The 12,493-nt window shown below is 35.1% G+C and overlaps 1 protein-coding gene across 1 annotated transcript in view; it reads right to left on the bottom strand.

The window, feature by feature from the left end:
• Sdb (SAXO downstream of blistered) overlaps positions 1-12,493 on the bottom strand; it is a 35,638-nt gene that overhangs the window by 10,523 nt on the left and 12,622 nt on the right. The window lies entirely within an intron of this gene.

Here is a 12,493-nt window from a genome sequence, read left to right as displayed (position 1 = left end):
CTCCGTCGAGCTCACACAGAATACTGCCGCGTTGTAACGTCTCGCCGACTCTACCACGGTTGGTACGCCGTCCGTACGTACGTATATACATATGTAAAGTAATACTTACATCGCTAATCTTTATTCTTTACATTTTTCTGCCCTACTAACGTAACGTATTACATTCATATTCATTTAATTATGTACATTGGTGAAACATTAAAAAATAATGTATACTATATGTAGGTAAAAACAAATTGGACACGCATTTCCTAGTACTAAATAAAACATTAAAATGTTAGTTCAAAAACTTATTAAAATATTTAAAAAAATATTAAACTCATTTTGTGGGTTTTTTCATTATTATAATCTTATATACATACACAATACAATATATACGATGACTAACTAAAATGTAAATCATAATAAACAACGAATTTCTACATGAATCCCAATGAATGCTTAAACTGCCATTCGGTAGGTACCTACACTAATTTAAAGGACTAGTGTTAATAAGCAGACGACGAGTATAGATTTTTACCCTGAAATGTAGACTACATGTTAGCGACCCACGCTCGTTGCCTTGGCAACAACCACTGAACGTTTATGACACAGCGACAGAGCCTTTAATTTGATCACGCTATAAATCAGAAATTTTCGAATGCGTATCATCAAAAAATCCCTAATAAAAACTTACATAGCTTCGCTGATTTCAGTAAACAGTGCTTAATATTTTAATTCAAATACTGTTTTTCATCTCTACTTGGTGGTGATGTCAGCGTTGATTACAGAGCAAAATGTTAACTATGAATTGAATTAGGACGTGGAAAACTAAAAGTCGTGCTATGCGTTTTATTACAATTCATATATCCATCTTTTTTTTTTACTCTTTTAGTGAATTCCTGTGTACCGTTTGAGATTTGGTGCGAATTTACGAAAATATACAAGACTATCGTAGCGGGCGGTTATAATAATGTTCATCGAATTATATCAATTGTTTTGCCAAACATTATGGATCCATCCATCCATTTTTACGGTTTAATTTCTCGTTTTTTATTGTCATTATATTATTCAACAGATATAAAAGTAGTTAGATTTTGTCTACGACCCGCGAAAAGCGGGAAAAAGTTTATTTTCTTATCAGGTAACGTGCATTAAAATCGAGCAATCACGACCAATTTCATGTGAAAGTAGATTATTTAGGTTTTCGGAAAGTTTTTGCGTACCTGCCAACTTAATTTTTCAAATATCAAACACCTCACACACAACCGATACAATAATATTTAAGAGCTAGGTATTTTTTAGATCTATCTCACGTGCTTGAAGAAAATTAATTATTACCTTTTTTGAAAAATGTTAAATTACATTATTCAAAGGTTTCCAAACCTAAAGTCCTCGTTTATGGCCCTTTTTATGAGTGAACACCAATCAATGATTCAAATCAATTGCGTAGTTAGGTTGGTAGGATTAAGTTAAGTAGCTTAGGTTAGAATAGAAGTACGCGAAGAAACAGAAGGGCAGATGGTGACTTTTAAAGATATAAAAAAATCACATTGCGTAGATACATATTATAAATCACAGGTCATTTTATAATATCCGAAAAACCGAACTAAAGTACTCAATTTGTTTGATTGCTTTCGTAGTACAGTTTGATTATTAATTGAACATTAGTCCAAAGTCACGTTAACTTTATCTTAAGTAATTAAATGTAATTAAATAATAGTCAGTATTTTATATTTTAATTACTAAAACTATTTAATTGCCTTATATCTCAATTGTTCTCGGGTCCTAACAAATAAAAACCTACACGTATTCATAAAACCTAAACATTCCTTCTATCGAACTTATATCGGCTATCTCTAATTTAACATAGAGTATATAACATATAGGCTAAATAATTTAATTTTTAACAACACCTAATCGACTTAACCTACTTAATAGGTGTATGGCTCTAATAAAGAATAACGAAAAAATAAAAAAAACAACACCTATAGACTGTTATATTTTCTGAAAACTGAATGTGTTTGCACAATGATTATTTTAACCACAAAAACAACAAAATTATTAAGCTGCACTCACTGTATTTGCTTAAATTAAAATTTCGTGAATTGTTTGTCTACCTGTTCATACATATTATTATTTTGTTCATTCGACCATCGTACGAGAATACCTATAATAGATTTTGCTGATTTTTTTATTGTTATTCAAAACTGAGGATTAGGTAATAACAATTTTATAAATTAAATCGATACCACGTTGATAAAGTAGTCTCTTTCCGAATAAAAAAAAAAACAATATTAGGGTGTAGCCGCATTTTGAACGCACACACAATTTCTACTATCACTTTATTTACTAACGCTCATTAACAGATTGCACGTTTTCTTATGCATAAAATGGGAAGTTATATATAACCTTAGGTGCACCATCATCTCATGATCACTGTCTTTATTAACACTACTAGTACTATGTTACGACTGTGTACAGAATAGAGAACTGTTACAATAAACAAACTCCAAGATAACGATACTTTTTGTACGTATTATCTACGAAATTACAAAGCGTACCGGATTGTAAGATAACCGATGTTGTATTGTAATAAACGAAATTATTAGAAAATCGATATTAGCAATCGGTATTTTATAGTTTTGGACTGTACGAAAAACCAACAATTTATCGATTGAAATTTCTCGTGTTTTTGTTTTTATACTTTGTATTTATAGTAGAACTAGCGACCCGCCCTCGCTTTGCTTTGGAAACTGTAATTTATTATTGATTTCTCTTCTATTTAATGGATGTTGTTATACATATAAACCTTCCTAGCGTTCGACAAAGTCTGGCACAATGGTTTGATTTTCAAACTATTCAACATGGGCGTGCCGGATAGTCTCGTGCTCATCATACGGGACTTCTTGTCGAACCGCTCTTTTCGATATCGAGTCGAGGGAACCCGCTACTCCCCACGACCTCTCACAGCTGGAGTCCCGCAAGGCTCTGTCCTCTCACCCCTCCTATTTAGCTTATTCGTCAACGATATTCCCCGGTCGCCGCCGACCCATTTAGCTTTATTCGCCGACGACACGACTGTTTACTATTCTAGTAGAAATAAGTCCCTAATCGCGAAGAAGCTTCAGAGCGCAGCCCTAGCCCTAGGACAGTGGTTCCGAAAATGGCGCATAGACATCAACCCAGCGAAAAGTACTGCGGTGCTATTTCAGAGGGGAAGCTCCACACGGATTTCCTCCCGGATTAGGAGGAGGAATCTCACACCCCCGATTACTCTCTTTAGACAACCCATACCCTGGGCCAGGAAGGTCAAGTACCTGGGCGTTACCCTGGATGCATCGATGACATTCCGCCCGCATATAAAATCAGTCCGTGACCGTGCCGCGTTTATTCTCGGTAGACTCTACCCCATGATCTGTAAGCGGAGTAAAATGTCCCTTCGGAACAAGGTGACACTTTACAAAACTTGCATAAGGCCCGTCATGACTTACGCGAGTGTGGTGTTCGCTCACGCGGCCCGCACACACATAGACACCCTCCAATCCCTACAATCCCGCTTTTGCAGGTTAGCTGTCGGGGCTCCGTGGTTCGTGAGGAACGTTGACCTACACGACGACCTGGGCCTCGAATCAATTTGGAAATACATGAAGTCAGCGTCGGAACGATACTTCGATAAGGCTATGCGTCATGATAATCGCCTTATCGTTGCCGCCGCTGACTACTCCCCGAATCCTGATCATGCAGGAGCCAGTCACCGTCGACGCCCTAGACACGTCCTTACGGATCCATCAGATCCAATAACCTTTGCATTAGATGCCTTCAGCTCTAATACTAGGGGCAGGCTTAGGGACCCCGGTAACCGTACTCGTCGAACTCGACAAAGAGGTCGACGTGCAACCTAACCCATGCATCAGCCCGCTGAGTTTCTCGCCGGATCTTCTCAGCGGGTCGCGATTCCGATCCGGTAGTAGATTCATTCGCGAAACAATTGCTCTTGAGTTGTTAGGTCTCCTTCGGAGGCGCTCGGGCAGTTGTTAGCAAATCCCACCCCTCTTGGCTGAGCCTTTGCTCGCCCACCTGTCCTGGTGAAACTGGAAAGGCCTTCGGGCCACCAGTAAACTTTCAATCATAAAAAAAAAAAAAAAATATATATATATATATATATAAACCTTCCTCTTCAATCACCCTATCTATTAAAAAAAACCGCATCAAAATCCGTTGCGTAGTTTTAAAGATTTAAGCATACATAGGGACAGATATAGGGACAGAGAAAGCGACTTTTTTTTATACTATGTAATGAAGACCCTGGTGGAGACAGAAGAGCATCGAGTGGCACATCTGAAATTATCTCCTGTATGTGCTTTTCGGTAAAATTATGAAATATACACATTTGTTGAAACAATTTGAGCCACCTATCTTACACTAAAAGTACGACTATCCGTGAAACATTCCCTGCTAACAATGTTTGGACTAAATCGACCAAAATACGCTCCAACGCAAAGCATGAATAAACAAACAGATAATTCTACAAATATAAAATATTAGTTAAGTTTTTAAAATTGTGTCCGAAACGCGCGTTCTGTTAAATAAAACAATTGCAAATGCCAAACTATAAATGAAGCATACGAAATTTTCCTGTCATTTATTATTTCATGCATTTATTAATTTTTGCACCAACAGTTCCCGTCTATGTAACAACCGATTTAAAGGACGACCACATCCAAAGAAAAATATATGACATTGAACACCAATAATGAATCAACCGACGCATATAAAGATTTAACCGCGATCAACGAGATGGTGAATCAGTGGCATTGATGTTGTTTCTGCGAACGAAGCCCTGACACACGTACATACACATGTTTATAAAAGTTAATTTGCTTAAGGGGAAAAATATTTAAAGACGCATGACCTAGCATAGTCACGGTCGGCGCACTGTAAGGGGATCCGTAGACAAGGTACAAAAACTAGCAATACATATATAAAAATTTACATTTTTGTATGTTCGAGCTCCATCTAAACAAAAGTTTCTATTATATTACTATCCAATTTTACTAGAAAGCTATTTATCTGTTACCTCAAAACAATACAAATAAGGTTGTTAAGGCGTATGATTTCGATCCTATTGTAGTATCAACGGAGCATTGCTCTTGGTAGGGCTAGTGTTAGCAAGTTCTCTCAGGCTGAGCCCCCTAAGCTCACGTAGGTATCCGTCCGCGCGTAGTTAGAATAGCCCTTAGGCTATCAACGATTAGTTAGGGCAAAGCAATCTTAAAGCGTATTGTAGACTCACACCGATGGGCACCCACAGTCTTGTCTATGTCTGCCGCGAAGCAGAATTGCTTTCAAAGGTTGGAACGTTATAACGTCTATGGCTTTCGTTAACCTCTTAGTACCAAGTGAGCTGTCGTTTACCCATCTAGAAAAATAATTTGGTAACAATGGAGCCGTTTATTGTCATAAACTTCATGAGTACATATATAGTAGACTAACGACCCGCCCTCGCTTCGCTTCGTAAACTGTAATTTATTATTGATTTCTCCACTATTTAATCGATGTTATTATACATATAAACCTCCCTCTTCAATCACTCTATCTATTAAAAAACCGCATCAAAGTCCGATGCGTAGTTTTAAAGATTTAAGCATACATAGGGCTATAAGGACAGAGAAAGCGACTTTGTTTTTTACTATGTAGTGATATGTACATAGAGTAGCAATAACAAGAATAAATTATTGAAGAGCGCATTGGGGTCAAGCTGTCGTGCATACGTTTAAAGATAATTATCGCAACCGTCAAATACCACAGGCTGTCTAAATAATAATTGCACTTTAGTAAAAACAATAAATATAGACTTAATTTTATATACAGAATAATCTCTATATATAAAAATGAATTGCTGTTCGTTAGTCTGGCTAAAACTCGAGAACGGCTGGACCGATTTGGCTAATTTTGGTCTTGAATTATTTGTGGAAGTCCAGAGAAGGTTTAAAATGTAGATAAATATGAAAATTCTTGGAACTAAATAAAAATAACAATTTCGTTTTTTCTTTGATGTGTCCCCCGTCGGACGGATTCCTTTTGTTTGTTTTAATTTTATTTTATACAAAACTTTAGGTCTTTTATTTATCGATTGAGGCCTACCTGGTCTACCGGGTCTACCGGGTCGGCTAATAAATAATAAATATATAGACTACATTAAATTTTTGTGTTTATCTCGTTCTCGCCGCTCACATATTTAGTGTAAATCATCTCGACCGTTTATAGAAAAAAATCAAACTGGAATGTATTCCGGTTTGGCGCTCTCAACACAAACGAGAAAAACATATATTATTTATTTGCGAAGTTGATAAACACTCATCATTCAAGTTCTTATTTCGTGTTGTGATCAATATAATAATATATTGAGCGAAATATTACATACAAATCAGTATCTATCTATTTTCGAATAATGAATACTCTTCAACAATAATTTTAGCATCTCAATTCAATAGTTAACATAACATAGCTCTGTTATAGCTTCTCCAATTATTATATTGTAAAATTACATTCAATTAATTATAGGATAAAAGAGAAATGCACCATTCAAACACTCATATCTCCGCAGACCGATGCAACAGATCCCGCGCCAAGGCTCGGATTAATAAATCCATTTACGAGTGATAAACACGTTTCAAAAACAAAGACTTCGGTCATTGCTTCACTGCTAATTTGCTTTGAAACTGCAGTTGCACATGTGTTTCTGACTCATTGTGAGAGTGTAAGATGACGGACTTACTCTTGGCTAAATCGGGACCATTACTCAACCATTTCACGAATATCTATCAATGGATTCTGTTAGTCAGAACTCTAGAGTCTGATTTGTAATGATGCTGTTTTCGTAATTAAAATTAAGTATTCATCTGCATAGAATACTGAATCAGAGTGTATTTTGAGTTAAATTAAAACACATCTAAAGTGGCATTCTTTTTTAGGTAAGCAGCACATAATACCACTCACACAAATGCCACCACTCAACTAGAGAGATTAAGTTGAATCTCAATTGTAATGATTAGCGACTGTTACGCCTTTTCTATGCATGAACACACTAGCGGCCAAAATGTTCGGTGATTTTGAATGGATTCCACCGATATCTTGGATGCAAATTCTTCTTTGTACTTCTCAAAGTATTAATAGACACATTTATATGTCGTGAAGAGTCGTGAAGAGATGTTTTTCGTTTCAATAATTAAACATTTACAGTAATTGTTGAAAGTTATTTTAAACCAGACAAATTAACTACTCCGGCTTTAATATTTTGGTTGCATCTCGAACATAATTGTTCGAACTATCAGAACAGCTACGATACTATTATGGTTAGCAAAAAAAATGCGACCCAAATGCGCAGGAGTTCGAAAGTTGTCTTGAGATAACCAAAAACAGTTCGATACCAAACGAGTATTTAAATGAGGCTTTATAAGGCTTCGAGCTTGCAGCCACATGCCGCAAAGTTGCAAAAAGAAATCCACCGTCAAACCTGCACACGACCCTTCAGAAGTCTACGCCCTAAAAACCCTAAAGCTTCTTTATATAAAACATGCATTATTTAGAAAAGTTTTAACTTGGTTTCTTTTAGCACGTCACTTTAAACGTCATTGCTTTAAATAACTCAGATAAACATATCTAATCTTATTAGTGTAGAATTTTCACCTTACCGCACAAAAACATTGTGTTTCGATTTTTTTTGTATGGCGAGTGTGATGAATCGGAAATAATGTACGTGTAGGTGTATACAGTTTGCCAGTCACCAGTTTTGTTTCCAGACAAGGTCGTCGACCATATGGTCTCCGAGTTGAAATACTATGTCAGCTTTAAATCACAATCACGCAAGTACCCAAAATTACACAACGCTCAATCAAAATCTAGGTTTATTCTCGCATGAAATCGCTGTGGTTACGAATGGTTTTGTTATAGCTTCCTTTACAAAATCGATTTGTTCTTGAAATGAACTACAAGCGTTACCTTCCAACTTCCTAGTGAATGCAAAATCACAGCACTAAATGTAGAGTCTAACCCAATTTATGACACGCGATGCGGAATGAAAAATCCATCAAATAACGTTATAAACAAAATAATTATGTAAATTGTTTTCTGGGGAAAAAATAACTAATAATTCAAACGTTGTCGTATCAGAAGTGACTGTAAAATTAACTCAATTTATATAAAGTCTTCTGGCAATTTGTTCTTATCGTGCGGAGGGAAAGCAATTAATATTAATTTCCCGATTAGGAATACTGAACAACCACAGGAGGTGACGTAATACCGATCTCGGATCACGTCCTGTATTCAAAAACATTAAGTTCTTACATCGAAACAAGTAAACACCAAACGAGTTTGAGCGAGGACGTGGCGTGGGCTCGCAGTGGTGAGATCATCGCCACGAATAGTGCCGCCTGAGGTCGCAGCCTGCACCACTTTACACGTCACATGTCTTTCTAATTGCCATACCGATTTTACAATAATGCTTTTACGTAGCTCTTACACTATACATAACAAAATGCCTTCGAAGCGACTAATCATATAAAAATAATTATTACCTATTACTAATTCTATTATTATAGCTTAGTCGTGCACACATGAGTTATGTTGCAAGCCAGATTTTGTTTCTTTTTAGCGTGTGATGTGTATTGTGAGCCTAATAACAAAAAAAAAAGAAATTAGTCTATAAAGGTGATCAAAATCGGTTCTTTAGTGTTATGACGATAAGTTATTATTGTTTAATCATACGTCATGACATTTATATACCTCATATGTTACCGTCAATGATGTAGGAGACTTTAAGGTCAATCCAGAGCCGACCATTTTTCAATTAAGAACCTCACCGTCAGTGGGCGAGTAATATGCAACTACTTTTCTTGTTAGCTTGATGAGGTGTTATCATTCACTTGTCATACTGCTCGTAAAACTACAATATGACATAGTATACAGTTTAAATAACTAACTGGTTTTCAATAACGGCCGTCTGGTGTAGTGGTAAGTGACATGGTCACTACACAAGGGGGTCGCGGGTTCGAATCCCGCCAAGGGAAGATTTTTGTATGATAAATATAAATGTCTTTTCCAGGGTTATGGATGTATATTAAATATATGTATGTGTATAATAAAAATCTTACATTTATATCCGCTATATGGTACCTGTAACACAAGTTCTTTACGAACTTATCACGGGACCAGTTAACGCGGCGTGATTGTTAGTAAATATAAAAAAAAAAAAAAAAAAACCATTATCTCGAAAATATTCACGTTCGAAATTTCAAAAGGGATATTACTTTAGAATCACTTATTTGTAGTCTGGAAACAGTATTTAACTCGAATACTAAGTAAAGACACATACTTGTGCCGCAAATGAAATTTGCATACAATAGTATGAAACCTAACTGCAAATGAATTCTTGAGAACTCAAAGAATAAATTCATTGTTCAAATGAAAAACAGACATTCGTTATAACAACATGGCCCGACATAGATAGGTATGTATGTGAAATTTCTCGCATCTCTCTTGATAATGAAATTGATATGAAATATTAAATAAATTTGTTCTCCCTAATTAAATTAAAGTTTTATTTCAACAAACTCTTTAACGATTTTAATATCAGTAATGTTTTATCTTTAAGCTAGTGATATGTACTTAACAATCACAAACGAATATCTTTCACATTCCACAAAGAATTGCGGTAAAATTTCATCACATATTGCTTCTAATAACGAATTTAAATCAACTTCACTATTAAGGCAATCGATTAGTAACTAATAAAAACTTACAATTGATTATTCTAATGTCGATGCCTACTTGAAACTTTTATGAGCACTCAATCAATGTAGACACTCGATATGGCTATCCTGCTTGTAGTATCGTCTTGTGGTTCAAACGTGGTTTGAATAATATGCACACCCACCAAGCCAGCGCCGCGTCATTGTGCCACGACACACGTGTACAATGTTTAACATGGTACACTCAGGTAATTCATTTTATACCGTTATGTGATAAAGCAAAGACAGCAGCGGCCTAGTCTTGCCTCTGTCATTGGTACTGTCCACGAATATCGATAGCTACCTACTATCAAATGACCTATTTTTTCAGTAAATTAGAAATATCAGAATTATTGAAAGAAAAGTTCTAAATTCTATTTTGAAATTAGCATTGAAATTGAGATGTTTATGTCATTCATAATAAGATAAAATTCCGTGTAAAAAAATATTTAAAGAATAACATTTTGAAACAATACAGCATATGCTTATAAAGTGTTTGTCTATATATAAAATGTCGCGTGTGCCGAGGTGAGAGCAGTTCCAGACGAATTAGGCCAACGCTTACAAATGACTTTGTGGCCACATTCAAGCTCAGGGTGACTTCATCGAATACGTTGTACGAAATTCACTTTTTGTTTCTTCATGACATCCTGCGTATAAATAGAAATTACGCTCGTCAATGTTTTTCATAAAATGAATAACATTGCACCATTACCAATGCTTCTGATGTCATTAACTTTGTTTACTTAATAATTTATTCATTGTAAAATACGATGATTAATCGATTTAAATAAAATGTTTTACAATCACTTCACTATTCATATTGTGATGCTTGACTCTTGCTTGCTAAACGCCAGAAGAAGCCAGCTATAGTAGACTCTTTATTAATATGAAGATTATTAGCTAAACAATAATAATAAACGAAGTAATATGTAATTTTAAGATAATTCTATGTTTTTTCTTTTAATTCAAATGTATATCTTTTGCTCATCTAAAACGATTGAGTTATCGCTCTGGTTCTATACGACTCCAAATATAAATAAGTATCTTCCCGTTTTCCTCAGTGGGCTTATTCATGTTATGATGTGTTTAAATTTTTTAATTTTAATAAAGATAATGTGTAAATTTAAATTAAATTATGGTTTGTATGGACGCATCATAAACCATTGACCCTTTTGTCATATTTAGCAAGAGCCATGATGCAAACCATAACAAAACCCAGGTCACGGTGGTCGCGCACGTATCCATGTTACAGACGAGTACTCGCATGTTGAACGAACGCTGGCAGTCCCAATTAAGTACTTACGTACGTACCATACAAAAGTAACGATGAATTTCTTCTTTCACAACCGAATTCACAATTTAGTTGGTATTTTCTTCGGTTATCGCTAATCGTAGATTTTATTGAACCTATTTTTACGGCTTAATCTTGCCTTTTTTATTTACTGGTGGTAGGACCTCTTGGCCTTTTGGTTTGAAGGGGCAGCCGTTGTAACTATACTGAGACCTTAGTTAGAACTCATATCTCAAGGTGGGTGGCGCATTTACGTTGTAGATGTCTATGGGCTCCAATAACCACTTAACACCAGGTGGGTTGTGAGCTCGTCCACACACCTAAGCAACAAAAAAAAATCGCATACTTTCCAGTTTTCGTGGTCACGGACGGCTAAGGTGTTATTCGTCGTCATTTGAACGTTGTGGTCGCTATCATCTATTTTTATATCAGAATAATGTATTCGAAAAATCAGAAATATGTAATGGAGTATATAATTTAAGAAGAAGTTCGAAAATAATATAATGACAATAAAAAACACGAGATTAAACCGCAAAAGTACATAGTTTTAATTATTTACGTAATTTACATAATGTCAAAGCGTAGGTTTTTACAAAATAAATATCTGTTTCGCTTATTTATGAAATTGGCTATTATTTGAGTTGTTTCGTGGAGTATTCCTACATTCGAAATCGACGTTGATACAGTAATGTTTAATAATAAAGCATAGAATTTTTTAGGAAAAAAATATAGCGTATTTAATATTAACAGTATTTATTATGAAAAATTAAAAGACTTGAGAGTTTCTTGACACTAATATTTTTTCTGTGTCATCAATTGTATATATAATAATAATATGTATATATAATAGATTGTTAAATACATCTTAATAATGATTAAATAAGGAAAATTTATAACGTAATAACTTTGAAAGTAGCTATAAAATTACCTAATCTAAGTATATGTTGATATAGATTGTTTCGTTTTCATCTTATACTAATAATATTATAAAGCTGAAGAGTTTGTTTGTTTGAACGCGCTAACCTCAGAAACTACTGGTCCGCTTTTTAAAATTCTTTCAGTGTTAGATAGCCCATTTATCGAGGAATACTATAGTCTATATAACATCACGGTAAGACCAATACAAGTGGAGCACCAATAAATAATGTTTCAAAATAAGGGTTTAAATAGCTCCTTAACATTCTACAATTCATAAAATATTTTCACTTTCCACGTAAACGAAGTGGCGAGTAAAATTTAGCGTTATGCCAAAGTAACTATTCCACGCGGACGGAGTCGCGGGCAAAAGATAGTTTTGTTAATAAAAATCAACATTTCGAATCAGTGCTATAAAGCTGCTTACAAGTTTGACGGTCGTAGTTCATTTAGGTAAGTGGATATAGCACGGAATTGATCGACCCATTTAACACTATAACGGTTGTTGTCTTAC

The sequence above is a fragment of the Bombyx mandarina genome, chromosome 19 (assembly GCF_030267445.1).
Source record: "Bombyx mandarina strain Sakado chromosome 19, ASM3026744v2".
NCBI classification, from domain to species: Eukaryota; Metazoa; Arthropoda; class Insecta; order Lepidoptera; family Bombycidae; genus Bombyx; species Bombyx mandarina.
Note: the sequence above shows the minus strand (reverse complement) of the source record. Positions and strands in the feature narration are given on the sequence as shown.